Raw genomic sequence first — 14,324 nt, forward strand, 5'->3', positions numbered from 1 at the left:
TGCTCTTTGGAAACTGTAAATCTGATTTCTAGGGAATCAGGGAAACTAGGGAACTGATTTAAAGGGTGTTATAATGAGAAAATGCTGAACTAGTGTCTGATAGGGCATCAGTTGACTATGGATCTTTAATGATAGGTTGCTAGGTGCTATAGGACAGGTTGCTTTTTTATTACATGGAGCTCAATTAGACTTATCTTGATTCATGTTTCTACCAAGTGGAGAAACAGAAATACCACTGAAGAAAAGACTGGAGAACAAGCTAACATTGCCTATTCCCTGAGGACTGGGAAGGATTTGCATCAATTGTCCTATCACCTAATTAACAGTAATGATCTCTAGGGGATAACCTCCCAAAACTAACTGGACTCTTTCTTAAGGAAAAAGAGGGCATAGAGGCTATCTCTCCCAGCTGAGGATGTAAAGAGATAGGAAGATCTGCACTGTCTTGTCTTCCCTCACTATCTTTCATCACTGATGGTCTCAAACTAGTGACTAGGGAAGATTCAAGTAAGTAACTATTTTCATCCATTTATCTGACTGCCAGCTTTCAACATAAATGCTGTGAAACTGCTTTGCTACACCAAAAATAAGAGACTCATCTATAGCATCACCAGCTGGTTCCTTTGGGTCCAAAGGCAGGTTCAATTCGGTACAGAAAAAACAGAGATGTCCTCTGTTTCTCTCCTAGTTCCTTGCTTTCTTTGTTACTAAAATCACACACTTCCATATCAAAAAAGGTAAGGAACAAATTACTTTCCTCAAAGTTAAATTCATGCTACATCTTTCCTTGCCATCTCCTCCCAAACACATGCAATGAAAACTCATGAGGGTGTTCCCTCATGAGAACACCTTTTCTCTGTGATCAAGCAGATAGAATTCTATGTAGAATAGAAGTAGAAATTGCTGCCAATAATTCTAGTGAGAGAACCAGGATTTCTTCCCCTCTGGAGTCTAACAGAAGAAAGATGGGTGTTTGTGCTGGTATTTCTGTGCAAGCCTTTATTTGCAGGCTTTGCTTTCTGTCAGGAGAAAGAGTAAAAGAGCCAGGTGAGACCTCACTGTGGCAAAGCAGCACAGGATAGCTTTAGGGAATCTGTTTACCTAGGTAATTTTTCACTGTGTAACTGTTCATCTTCCCTGGAGAGACAAGGGTGAGGCTGTGTTACAAGTGATGTTTATTTGGTAATACCTTCCTAGCTTTTCCCTATTATTTTAGGCATGACTATCTAAAGGAGAGGTAATGGAACCCTGGTAGTGAAAGGTTGAGGGACTCTCATAGATATCTGTAAAATATTTTTTCAGGATTTTTAATATTTTTTTCCAATTACATGTAAAAACAAATCTAACATTTGGGTTTTTTTTTAATCTCCAGTTCCAAATTCTCTTTTTTCTTCCACTCCCTCCTCATTGAAAAGGCAAGCAAATGGATATGCTATACATGTGCAGTCATACAGAACATATTTCCATATTAGTCATGTTGTGAGAAAAAAAGAAAACAGAAACCCCTGCCCCTCAAAAAAAAAAAAGAAAAAGAAAAATAGAGTTTTTAAAAGTATGGTATAGGGGCAGCTAGGTGGCACAGTGGATAGAGCACTGGCCCTGGATTCAGGAGGACCTGAGTTCAAATCCGACCTCAGATACTTAACACTAACTAGCTATGTGACTCTGGGCAAGTCACTTAACCCCAATGGCCTCACACACACACACACAAAAGTATGCTTTGATCTGCATTCAGACTCCATAAGTTCTTTCTCTGGATATGGATTACATTTTTTTTTCATAAATCCTTCAGAATTGTGTTGAACCATTGATTTGCTGAGAATCATTCACAGTTGGTCATCATTACAATGTTGCTGTTACTGGTTCTCCTGTACTATGTTCTCCTGGTTCTGCACACTTCATTTTGCATCAGTGTATGTAAGTATTTTCAGGTTTTTCTCAAAGTATCCTGCTCATCATTTTTTACAGAACAATACTATTCCATCACAATCATATACCCCAACTTGTTCAGCCATTCCCCAATTTTCAATTCTTTGCCACCACAAAAAGAGCTTATATATATATATCCTTTTCATATATATATATATATATATATATATATATATATATATATATATATATATCCTTTTCCTCTATTTTTAGGAGTTCTTCTGGATACATACCTAGTAGTGGTATTATTGGATCAAAGGGTATGCATGGTTTTATAGCCCTTTGGGCATAGTTTCAAATTATTCTCCAGAATGGTTGGCTCAGTTCACAACTCTACCAATAGTGCTTTAGTGTCCCAATTTTCCCAAATCCCCTCCAACATTTGTCATTTTTCTTTTCTATCATATTAGCGAATCTGATAAATGTGAGGTTGTACCTCAGAGCTGTTTTAGTTTGTATTTTTCTAATAATGGTGATTTGAGGCATTTTTTTTCAAATGACTACAGACAGTTTTAATTTCTTCATCTGAAAACTGCCTGTTCATATCCTCTGACCATTTATAAATTGGAGAATGACTTGTATTCTTATAAATTTGACTCAGTTCTTTATATATTTGAGAAATGAGGCCCTTATCAGAGAAATTGGCTGTAATAATTATTTCATGGTTACAAGATCATCCCAGTATATTCATCCCTCTTTTTTACCCCTCAATTTTTATTTTTATTTTTTAGATATAATCCCATCATAATTAACTCACACCCATGCCCTCTGTTTATTTATACTCTTTCTAAGTGCCCTAATAATTATAAAGTTCTAAGGGGTTACAAATATCATTTTACCATGTAGTAATATAAATAGTTTAACTTTATTGAACTCTTTGTGATTTCTCTTTCTTATTTCTCTTTTTTTGTTGTTTCTCTTGAGTCTTGTATTTGAAAGTCAAAATTTCTATTCAACTCTGGTTCTTTCACCATGAATGCTTAAAATTCCTAGATTTTATTAAATATTCATTTTCCTCTGAAGGTTATATCCAGTTTTGCTGGATAGGTGACCTTTGGTTGTAATCCTAACTCCTTTACCCTCGTGAATATCATATTCCAAACCCTCCAATCCTTTAATGTAAAAGCTTCTAAATCTTGTGTGATCCTGACTGTGGTTCCATTTCTCGCTACTTGCAATATTTTCTCCTTGATCTGGGACCTCTGAAATTTTTGCTACAATATTCTTAGGAGTTTTCATTTTGGGATCTCTTTCAGGAGGTGATCAATGAATCCTTTCAATTTCTATTTTTTCCCTCTTATTCTAGGATATCACATCAATTTTCCTTGATAATTTTTTGAAATGTGATGTTTAGGTTCTTCTTTTGATCATTGCTTTCAAATAGCCCAATAATTCTTAAATTATCTCTCTTCTATCTATTTTCCAAGTCAGTTGTTTTTCCAATGAGATATTTCACATTTTCTTCTATTTTGTTATTCTTTTTATTTTGTTTTATTGTTTCTTGCTGTCTCATTAGCTTCACTATTTTCTTCAATGAGTTTTTGTACCTCCTTTTCTATTTGGACAATTCTACTTTTTAAGGAGTTTACTTCAGTGAATTTTTGTACATCTTTTTTTCTCATTTGGCTAATTCTACTGTTTAAGGAGTTCTTTTCTTCAGTGGATTTTTGTGGTCTTTTACCATTTGGCCTATTCTGATTTTAAAGTGTTATTTTCTTCAGTATTTTTGTGTCTTCACCAATTTTTTTCATGATTTTTTCCATCACCTTCATTTCCCCCCAATTTTTCCTATCCCTCTCTTATTTGATTTTTTTAAATGAACTCTTCCAGAAATTCTTTCTGGACCTGAGACCAATTCAGAGTTTTCTTTGAAACTTTAAATATAGCTTTTTTCACTTTGTTTACTTCTGAGTTTCTGCTTTGCTCTTCCCTGTCATCATGGTGATTTTCTATGGTCAAGTTGTATTGTTATTGTTGTTGTTTGCTCATTTTTTTCCAGTCTGTTTCTTGATTTTCAACTTTATGTTAAAGTTGGGCTCTGCTCCCTGGGCAGAGGGGCTCATTCTGAGGTTGTATAAGTTTTCAGTTCTTCCAAGGTGGTATGATCTAAGGAGAGGTGTAGTCACTACTCTCCTGGTCTGTGCTCTGTCTGAGAATGACCACAAACACTCTTTTAAGCTCTGGAACTGTGACCAGGGTCCCTGCTCCCCTATGGTTATATGCTCTAGTGTACAAGTACTCCTGCTCACCCTGGCACTATGAGTGCTGTGTGCTCGCTTGCTCTCTCTCTCTCTCTGTCTCTCTCTCTCAGTTCATTGCTGGAACTTCATTGTTATGGCAGAAGACTTTGGAGAAGAACCAGGCCAGGTTGATAGGCTCTAGGGTAGATAGGTTTCCCTATCTTTCTAAACTCCATGTGTTGTATCTTTACTCTTTAATAAATGCTTCCTGCCCAAAGACTGGTGCTAAAGGTTCTAATTTATAAGTAAACCCTAGCTAGTTTTCCCTACACTTGGGACAGAAATAGGCTTCCACACATTTAGTTTTACTTGTCACAACCCATAACTGTGTGTGGGCAATCCAACAGAGTCTTCTACCTAGTGCTAGCAAAAGCTAGTGCTGACCACTTATCTAACCCCCTTACCAACTGTGAGCTGAGAGTTTTCAGTGATCTCCAAGGCCTGCAGCTGTCTTATCGGACATTTTTTCACTGGCCTGTCTTCCCTCTCTCACTCTGGTGAAATAGACCTTTCCTTCCAACCTTCTAAGTTATCTTGGGCTGGAAAATTGTTTCACCCCATCCTTTTGTTTGGTTCTGCTTCTCTAAAATTCATTTTGAGGCATTATTTTAAAGTTGTTTGAAGGTGAATTTTGGAGAGCTCAGGTGAGTCCCTGCTACCATCTTGGCTCTGGTCCTTTTAAAATTAAAAAATAAATAAATAAATGAAAGGTGACTAAACTGGACATTGAAGACAATCATGTTTATGACTTTAATGGGGTGAAATGATAGCAGAGTACCATACTACTCCTATTTGGGGGAGAAAAAATATGGTTTACCATCAAATACTCCAAAATGCAGAATATACTTTTCCATCCTGGTTCTGGAAGATAGATTGCCATCAAGTTCATCTATTTTTTTTTTTTTTTGCGGGGCAATGGGGGTTAAGTGACTTGCCCAGGGTCACGCAGCTAGTAAGTGTCAAGTGTCTGAGGCCGAGTTTGAACTCATGTACTCCTGAATCCAGGGCCGGTGCTTTATCCACTGAGCCACCTAGCTGCCCCCAAGTTCATCTATTTTTAATAAAACTATACTCATATCAAGATAGCTGCAATTGCATTCTCTAAATAGAAAGCTTAGAAGGGCACTGTACTGAAGTCCAAAAATAAGAAATATTTCTGATTTTTCCAGTAATTCGATTCCATTCCTTCAAGCAAAATTTATCATGAGATTACTAAAAGCAAAAGAAAGTGACCATCTGCTTAGGTGGGAAGGGGTTAAAATCTATATCAATGGAGAGAATACACCCATGTGATTGAAATTCTGGATCATTGAAGAATAAGTTACTTTTTAGAGGAAGATACATATAGATAATTAAGACGACATTCCAGTTTTCAAGTAGCTTACAAGCTAATGAAGGAAATAAATAGTATTGAATGAAACAATTTGGACACTGGGGTAATCACAATAACATGTTCCTTCACATAGACTTTTTTTTTTTTTTTTTGCGAGGCAGTGAGGGCTAAGTGACTTGCCCAAAGTCACACAGCTAGTACGTGTCAAGTGTCTGAGACTGGATTTGAACTCAGGTCCTCCTGAATCCAGGGCCAGTGCTTTATCCACTGCACCACCTAGTTGCCCCCCACATAGACTTTTTACATTTAGTTGGGGACACAAAAGATGAAATGCTCAAGGATATAAAGCTCCAAGGGGAGAGAGACTCAGAGCCACAAAGATCTAATGTGTAGAGAGACCCCAGGACACTATGATGCCATTGCTGGGTAGCTAATGACTGGGTTGTATAAGGTTGAGGACTCAAAAGAAGAAAGAACACCATTTCATAAATTCCTATTGGACATAATTATTCTCGCTAACTGGATGTTTCTGATATGATGTTCAGATGTTTCTACACTGTTAAATGAGTGCAAGTAATATCATCTCCTTCTAAATTTCGGTGCTATGGGGAAAACTCCAGTCATCCTTCCTTAGTTATGGCTCTGGAGAGGACAAATGAGCACAAATTACCATAATAAAAATAGACAAGTACATAAGAGATATAAACAAAGCAGTGCATTTTAAAGAAAGAACAATGATTTCTGACTAGGGAAGGGAGTGAGGTTGAAAAGATACACTATCTTAGAGAAGAGGGTATTTGAACATAAAAACCAGGGAACCTGAAAGTAAAGTCTTTGGATTATAACAGAGGAACCACAAAAGGGTCAAAATGAGAGCTATCAGCAGTTGGGGTACTGTTGTAATTCTTGCCCCAACCCTCACTACCTTTCATAAGAGTCCATATTAGGGGTCAGAAAACAGGGAGGTGCACAGATGAAAGAGGGCACTGCTGATGCTCAGAGGTTCCTATGCCTTAGCAGGGAAAAGTGAGGTCAGGCCCCAGGATGATTTCCCTGGCACCAAATTCATGTCTTAAAAAATAATCCAAAAAGGCCTCTTCTCACTATGAAAAAGTTCCTGTTGAATAGAATGCTGTCAGGTTTTCAGAAGCACTGGGTTTGGGGTGTTCAATGCTCACAAGATTTGGTTACTAAATTCTGTGGGTTTGGGATAAAGTGCAATTTGTGCAAGAATTTTAGAGGCTATCTTAGGAAGGGGATTCCTCCTTTGAAATGCTTGGGTCTTAAAAACTGCCCTGTATACCCCTTTGTTTCCCTAGATTTTAGGGGAATAGAGGGAAGAAGAGAAATACCTCCAACAAATTAAGATCCAATTGTCAGTGTCTTGTTGTAAGTCAGACTGCTTTTCCTGAACCTATGAAGAAGCCCAAGGTTTCAGAATACCACATGAGGAGTTTACTAGAACAAAGTCAGTATAAGGAGAAAGAGGTATATTGAGCAAGGTTGGAAGGGAGAACAAATCAGTGGGGATTATTAAATTACTCCCACATCTTTTCCTACTGAAAAGAAAGCTCTCCTTCCTTCTATGAGTCTGTGATTCCACTAATCAGCACCTTTGGATTTTTAATATATTTATAAAGGAGCTGAAACTTAACAAATAAAATAAAAGAAGCAAGTTCCTTCTTGAATATTCTGTTCTCTGTCTATTGCCTCCAGGATGGGGGAGGGAAAGTCCAACCATCACATGAAAATGGTTTTCATCATCTGCAAAATTTGATGCCCCAAATAGTCCCATCGTTGCTATAGCAACTAGCATTTATTCCCTCCCCATTCCCTCTCCACCCCCCCACCCCTTTGCATATTGCTGCATATTTCTATCATCTCTTTCCAGGCACACTTCATAAACACGACTGCATAATAAAGAATGTTATCACCAATGACTTACAACCCAGCTGCTACAACTAAGATATGAAGTGGGGGGAATACAATTTCATGCAGCTAGGACAACAGATTGATTGGGTGCCCTTCAAATGTGATGCCACATCTTTAAGTCAGTCCAAATTCAGAAATAAAGTTGATCTCGTCTTTTTCCCAGTCACCATAGACAATAAATGGTGAAGATAATGCCTAGGAGTCTCATTATGGCTGGAACAATCTTGCCCTGAGACAGGGATTATTCCCACAGACTCCTTCACTTGTTCCTTTCCTCATCTGCCTCCCCTCCTCCCTCTTGTCAGAAGACCAAGGCTCCAGGATGTGTGCCTTTTTGAATTAATAATCCTCTCTCTCCCAGGATTACTCCTGCTCCAATTGCTAGGAGCAGTGGAAGGGGGTGGAGTGTCTGGTACAGATGTAGATAAAGTGAAATCCTTCACATCCATAATCATCTTCTCAAGTTTACTTTGGGAAGCAGGGTTAATTTTTGATGCAGCAGCCTTCCCTGCTAGAGTTAATGAAACAACAGAGGGCTTCCCAATTTGCTCAAGAAGAGAAAGTGAGCAGTCCAGGTTTGGCTCTGGGTTGTTTCTCTGATGCCACAGAGATTGGTGACCCTAAAATTGCTCAAATTCTTTTTGTTAAATGGTTGTTTGCAGCTAAGCCTTAGTAAATCCACCTTTTATTTTTCTTCCCCAGTTTAATGTGATAAACATCATGGAGGAATAGAAAGGAAACATATGTCACAGTTACTTCTGAGTAAATTCGACAGCCAAGTTGGGGGTATATATCAGGATTAATGCTTAATCAGACCCAGCTAGACCTTGTAGTTTCTCTATAAACCAACTCTTCTCTGAGCCTCACAACCACCATCAAGGAAGTGCAGAAGAGGTTCTGACTAACCAAAAAAGTGAGGGGTCTTTTTTGTTTGTCTGTTTGTACCACCAGAGAAGAGACCAGGACAGAAATGGGTGGCACAGTGGATAAAGCACTGGCCTTGGATTCAGGAGAACCTGAGTTTAAATCTGGCCTCAGACACTTGACACTTACCAGCTGTGTGACCCTGGGCAAGTCACTTAACCCTCATTGCCCTGCCCCCCTCCAAAAAAATAGCCTCCTACCATCTTCTTGTAAAAAATGACTAATATGGAAATGTTTTACATAATTGCATATGTATAACCTATATCTGATCACTTACCATCCCAGGGAGGGGGAGGAGAGGGAAGGATAGAAACTGGAACTTAAAACTTTAAATTAAAATGATGTTTATTTTTTTTAATAGCTTCCTACAGTCCAGAAGTATCTGTCTCTCCCAAAGAGTTATGTCAAGGATCTTACCTCCACAGGGCCTTGTAGAGAAAACAGTTTCCAAGGTCTCCTCCCACAGTCTCTTTCCCCACCAAACCAACTGAAATGGTCATTGTTCCAGGTATACTTTGTGATTATGGCTCCAGAGCAGAGGAATGTAAACAGAGGCATATTGGCAGGTAGAAGATGAGATTAGCCAGAGGGATAAAAAATCCAATGAGAACCGAAGCAGAAGACTGAATGCACATTTCTTTCCATCCATATAGCACCCAAGACAGCACCATTTACACAAAGAGAAGCATTCCACTTATCAACAGTATCAAGAAACTCTCCATAGGAAAACTTGACAGATTAAAAATATAAGAGGTGTCACTAAGGTGAAGAAAAGAGAGCAGAGAATAGTGGCAATCCTAGAATTGTGCTTTCCTCTTTTCAGGAGAAAAGTCTAAAGGGGAATTTGGAAACTCCAAACAGGAATCTTGGTGCATCATGTCTGTTTGTTCCTTGCCATGAGATAGATAGATCGATAGATAGATAGATGATATATAGATAATAGATAGATAGAGCATAGAGAGATGTAGACATAGATATTTATATCTATATAGAGAGATATCTATATTTATATCTATCTATATATACTATTGAGAGAGAAGGGAAGAATCAAATGAAAATGCTAAAATACAAGTAGAAGAAAAATGAAGCATAATTATCGACTGATTGTGTAGCACTAGGTCTGGAGTCCTGAGTTCAAATCCAGCCACATTTACTAGCTGTGTGACACTTAATCTCTAACTCAGTCAGTTTCCTCATCTATAAAATGGGGATAATAGCACCAATATCCCCAAATTGTTGTGAGGATAAAAATGAACTAATATTTGTAAAACTCTTTGTAAATGCTAGCTGTTATTGTTGCTGCTGATGCTATTACGTTTACCATCTGATGTTGGACTTTTCCTACTTTTACCATGTAAATACTTCTTTAATCAAATCATTTCATCTTTCAGTTCCAGAAACCAATAATCAATTCATTTATAGTTGTGTGGTCATGAAACTTCTTGACTAGACTGGACTTGATTCTGCTTTGGTTTTGGCTGAGTTTGGATAAGGGCTGGGGGGGGGGGGGAAGGGGAATCACTTCAAGATTTGAAGTGGGATACTATTATCCACAAGGATCCCAAATGCCTATATCATACTAACTACCGAGAACAAATGACTTTAATATACTTTGCTTTGTCTAGGACTTCTCAGTCTTATAGAGTGCCTAGCATTTTGCTTAGGGAAGTATTTGGAGTGGGGCTCAGGTGTGTGAGTAGAATTGGGAAGAAGAGGAAGGACCTTTCAATTCCACATCCACATGTCTGGTATCCTATGAAACCAAATCCAGAACTAGTTAATGAGGGGACAATTCACCTGGGTTTTACAAATGTTAAGCCATTATAAAAGTACCAGCTATTATAATTGTTATAATTATCACATTGTCTTATTTTCATCTTTTTATAGGATTCACATAAAAATGGTTTTAAAACAAGTTACTATTATCTTTGTAGACAACATTTAATGCTCTGCAGACTATTGAGCAAGTAAACAAAATGACTGCATTTGTAATTAAAAAAGGTAATTGGAATAAAATCTCACATTTCTGTAAACTTACTGAAAGCAATTTTGGGGCAAGTCCAGAGGCATACAGGGAAATGTGTGGGGCATAGGCTTCATCTAGTTCCCACATGGTTTGGGTTTCTTCTGCTAGGTCTCTATATTTTGAAAGCTTTTCATTGGAGAAAATGAAAGTTCACTATGGTGAAACCTATTAAAACATATTATTTTTTAATGTTTATAGATAAATACTATGTTTAAATGTTTGTGGGTAACAGTTCTCTCTCTAATGATCTAATTTCAATTGAGTTTATCTGCTGAGTTTTCAATTATATTTTGGGTTTTGTATTTGTAGCTAGTTTATAAAGGATAGCAAATTTCTGGCAGAATTCTTGCTACCTAATCATGTCTTTCTAGGAATTCAATGTATTCACATTTTTTTGCAGCCTACAGCAATATGTTGTTTAGTTTCTATCATTTCATTGCATAATCTGCATCAATCAATATATCCAGGCTCATTAATGATAATCTTCCTATAAATATAGTGGGAATGACTTGATACTGAATCAAAAATTCCTCCATTTCTATAAACAAATCTGCATGATTCCACCATTTATTCAATGTTTCCTTGGCAACATACTATAATGTAGGGAAGTGGGCTATGGATGCAATGCTCCACATGGAAGAAGAAAAGGAGCCTGCTCCTGGAAGGGCATGATGATATGTAATGCCTTGGAGAAATCTAAAGCATGCACAGACATTCTGGAACTGGTTCTGGTCTACTTAACCCTGGGGTGAAGAGGAGCCTCTTTGATCGGCTATGGATTTGGAACTGGGGTGCAGTCAAAAAGGCAAGGACTTTCTTGGCACAGGTTTTTCTGGGGGATATTTTAGAATAAGAGAGGGACAAGCTGCTGAGGGTCTCATGGTAGGGAAGATACCTCTAATACTCTCTCCCCAAATGTCTGCACAAAGCCCAGAGGATGTGGCCCAGTTGTTGCTTCTAGCTCTGTTGTTTCCATTCTTTCCTGCTTCTAGGTGAAGTAGATCAGAGATGACTATGAACTTATGAGCTTCACAAAGTCAAAAGCATGGACCAACCAAGGTCTAGGGAGTCCAACATAGATGCTTAGAAGAACCACCTTCAAACCAGTGGTAACTGAAGCCCAGATTCATCCAGCAGCTGTTCTAGACTTGGACATGAATTTCCTGGAGTAAATGCTGTATAGAAACTGAGTTAAGTCTAAGCTCACTCTCCCCAGGAACTATAGCAGGGCTTGGCAAAATATGTCCAATTGGCCAAATCCATTCTGTTGTGTGTTTTTATACCACATAGAGTTAATGATGGTTTTTATATTTTAAAACAAAGTTGTATTATACTTTAAAATATAAAAACCATTCTTAACTTGCTGTGCAAAAAAAAAAAAGGCAGGAGTACGGATGTGGCCCTTTTTTTTTGACTCTTATGCTATAGGACCCCCAGATTGGGGTGGGGAGGGAGGCAGTGGGGAGGAGCCAGTGGAATATTTGTACTTATGATCTTGCTATACCTTCAAAGGAAAATCTCTTAGTAAAAGTTTATTGATTAGATGGCACCAGAGGGTTAATTTCATTCTATTATTGAATCTAAATTTTAAGTCAGGCCTAAGACAAAACAATTAGTGAAATCATGCAGGATTCAAACAAAATGAGACACTCCTAGGTCACTGAACAGTTAGCAAAAGGAGATCAATTTTATCATAGTAGGGGAAGGATATTCATCAAAAACAACATAAATTGATTTAACCAAGGGAAGTCACTTAGTCACTGAGTTGTCCATTGTGGCCTGCCAGCCAAGCCTCCAATAAAGTCAAGAGTTCCTCATGGCTGTTTTGTATTCATTAACCAAGAAGTGATGTCAACACTTTCATTCCCTGAGCCAATCAAATCTCAAGGACAGTTTTTAAATAACTTTTAAGGAAACGGCGGTCTTTCTTTAATGGAGATGGGGTAGTTACAACATTGCTCCCACTACCTCCTCCTTCTCTCTATCTTCTGATTTCTTTGCTTCTCAGTCTTCTATTGTATCATTTTTATTGATGTTAAATGGTTTGTTTTGTTGTTTGTATTGCTTTGACTCCTTGTATTCCCATAGTAGGAATGGTGTTTTTTCTTTTTTTTTAAATAAAAGTATTTTATTATTTTCCAGTTACATGTAGAGATAGTTTTAAACATTTGTTTTCATAATATTTCCAATTTCAAATTTTTCTCCTTCCCTCGCCTCCCTCTCTCCCTCCCCCAGACAGCAGGTAATCTGATATAGATTATATATGTATAATAACATTAAACATATTTCTGCATTAGTCATGTTATAAGAGAAGAATCAGAGCAAAAAGGAAAAACCTCAAAAAAGAAAAACAACAGCACCAAAAACAAAAGAAATAGTATGGTTCAGTCTGCATCCATATTCCACATTTCTTTTTTTTTCTGGATTTGAAGAGCATTTTCCTTCATGAGTCCTTTGGAATTTTCTTGTACCATTGTATTGGTGAGAAGAATCTAGTCTATCACCATTGATCAACACATAATGTTGATGATACTGTGTACAATGTTCTTCTGGTTCTGCTCATCTCACTCATTATCAGCCCACTCAAGACCCTCCAGGTTTCTCTCAACTCCTCCTGCTCATTGTTTCTTACAGCACAATAGTATTCCATTACATTCATATACCACAACTTGTTCATCCATTATCCAATTGATGAGCAACCCCTCAATTTCCAATTCCTTGCCACCACAAAAGAGCGGCTATAAATATTTTTACATGTGGGTCCTTTTCCCTTTCATGCAAGTCCTTCCAGGTTTCTCTGAACTCCTCCTGTTCATCATTTCTTACAGCACAATAGAATTCCATTACATTCATATACCACAACTTGTTCAGCCATTCCCCAATTGATGAGCAACCCCTCAATTTCCAATTCCTTGCCACCACAAAAGAGCAGCTATAAATATTTTTGTACACGTGGGTCCTTTTCCCTTTTTCATGATCTCTTTGGGGAAAAGACCCAAAAGTAATATTGCTGGGTCAAAGGGTATGCATAGCTTTATAGCCCTTTGGGCATAATTCCAAATTGATCTCCAGAATGGTTAGATCAGTTCACAGCTCCACCAACAATGCATTAGTGTCCCAATTTCTCCACAGCTTCTCCAACATTTATTATTTTCCTTTTTTGTCATATTAGCCAATCTGATAGGTGTCAGGTAGTACCTCGGAGTTGTTTTAATTTGCTTCTCTCTAATCAATAGTGATTTAGAGCATTTTTTCATATGGCAATAGATAACTTTGATTTCTTCATCAGAAAACTGCCTGTTCATATCCTTTCAGGAATGGTGTTCTTTCCTAGAAAATTATTTTACACATGATAAAAGATAAACTAACAAAGAACAGGATTAAGAAAGTTTAGGGGGGTGCTCGCTTCGGCAGCACATATACTAAAATTGGAACGATACAGAGAAGATTAGCATGGCCCCTGCACAAGGATGACATGCAAATTCGTGAAGTGTTCCATATTTAAAAAAAAAAAAGAAAGAAAGTCTAGGGGGGCAGCTAGGTGGCACAATGGATAAAGTACCAGCCCTGGTTCAGGAGTACCTGAATTCAAATCTGGCCTCAGACACTTGACACTTACTAGCTGTGTGACTCTGGGCAAGTCACTTAACCCCAATTGCCTCAAAAAAAAAAGTCTAGGAAGTAGCCCCCAAGCTGAGCTACAAAATAAATCAAGTTCTAAAATTCAAAAGAAAGGAGGGAGTCACATGAATAGTAAAAATAGTAGTTTACATGAATAGTAAAAATTTTTAAAAATGTAAAAAAATATGTAAAAACCCTGGGCAAAGAAACTGAAGAGGAAAATAGAAGGCTGTATTCAGGATACTGTAAGTAGGTCGATCTAGCTAGAATACAGAGTGTGCAAAGGAGAGCCTAGAAAGGTAAACTAATGCTAGAAACT

General features: G+C 37.7%; 1 non-coding gene across 1 annotated transcript; it reads left to right on the forward strand.

The window, feature by feature from the left end:
* Positions 1-13,782: 13,782 nt before the first annotated feature.
* On the forward strand, positions 13,783-13,889 carry LOC122726862. Its single transcript, XR_006352856.1, has one exon. It is a non-coding gene; the product is annotated as a U6 spliceosomal RNA (small nuclear RNA).
* The last annotated feature ends 435 nt before the right edge of the window (positions 13,890-14,324 follow it).

Source organism: Dromiciops gliroides, chromosome 4, assembly GCF_019393635.1.
Source record: "Dromiciops gliroides isolate mDroGli1 chromosome 4, mDroGli1.pri, whole genome shotgun sequence".
Taxonomy (NCBI): domain Eukaryota; kingdom Metazoa; phylum Chordata; class Mammalia; order Microbiotheria; family Microbiotheriidae; genus Dromiciops; species Dromiciops gliroides.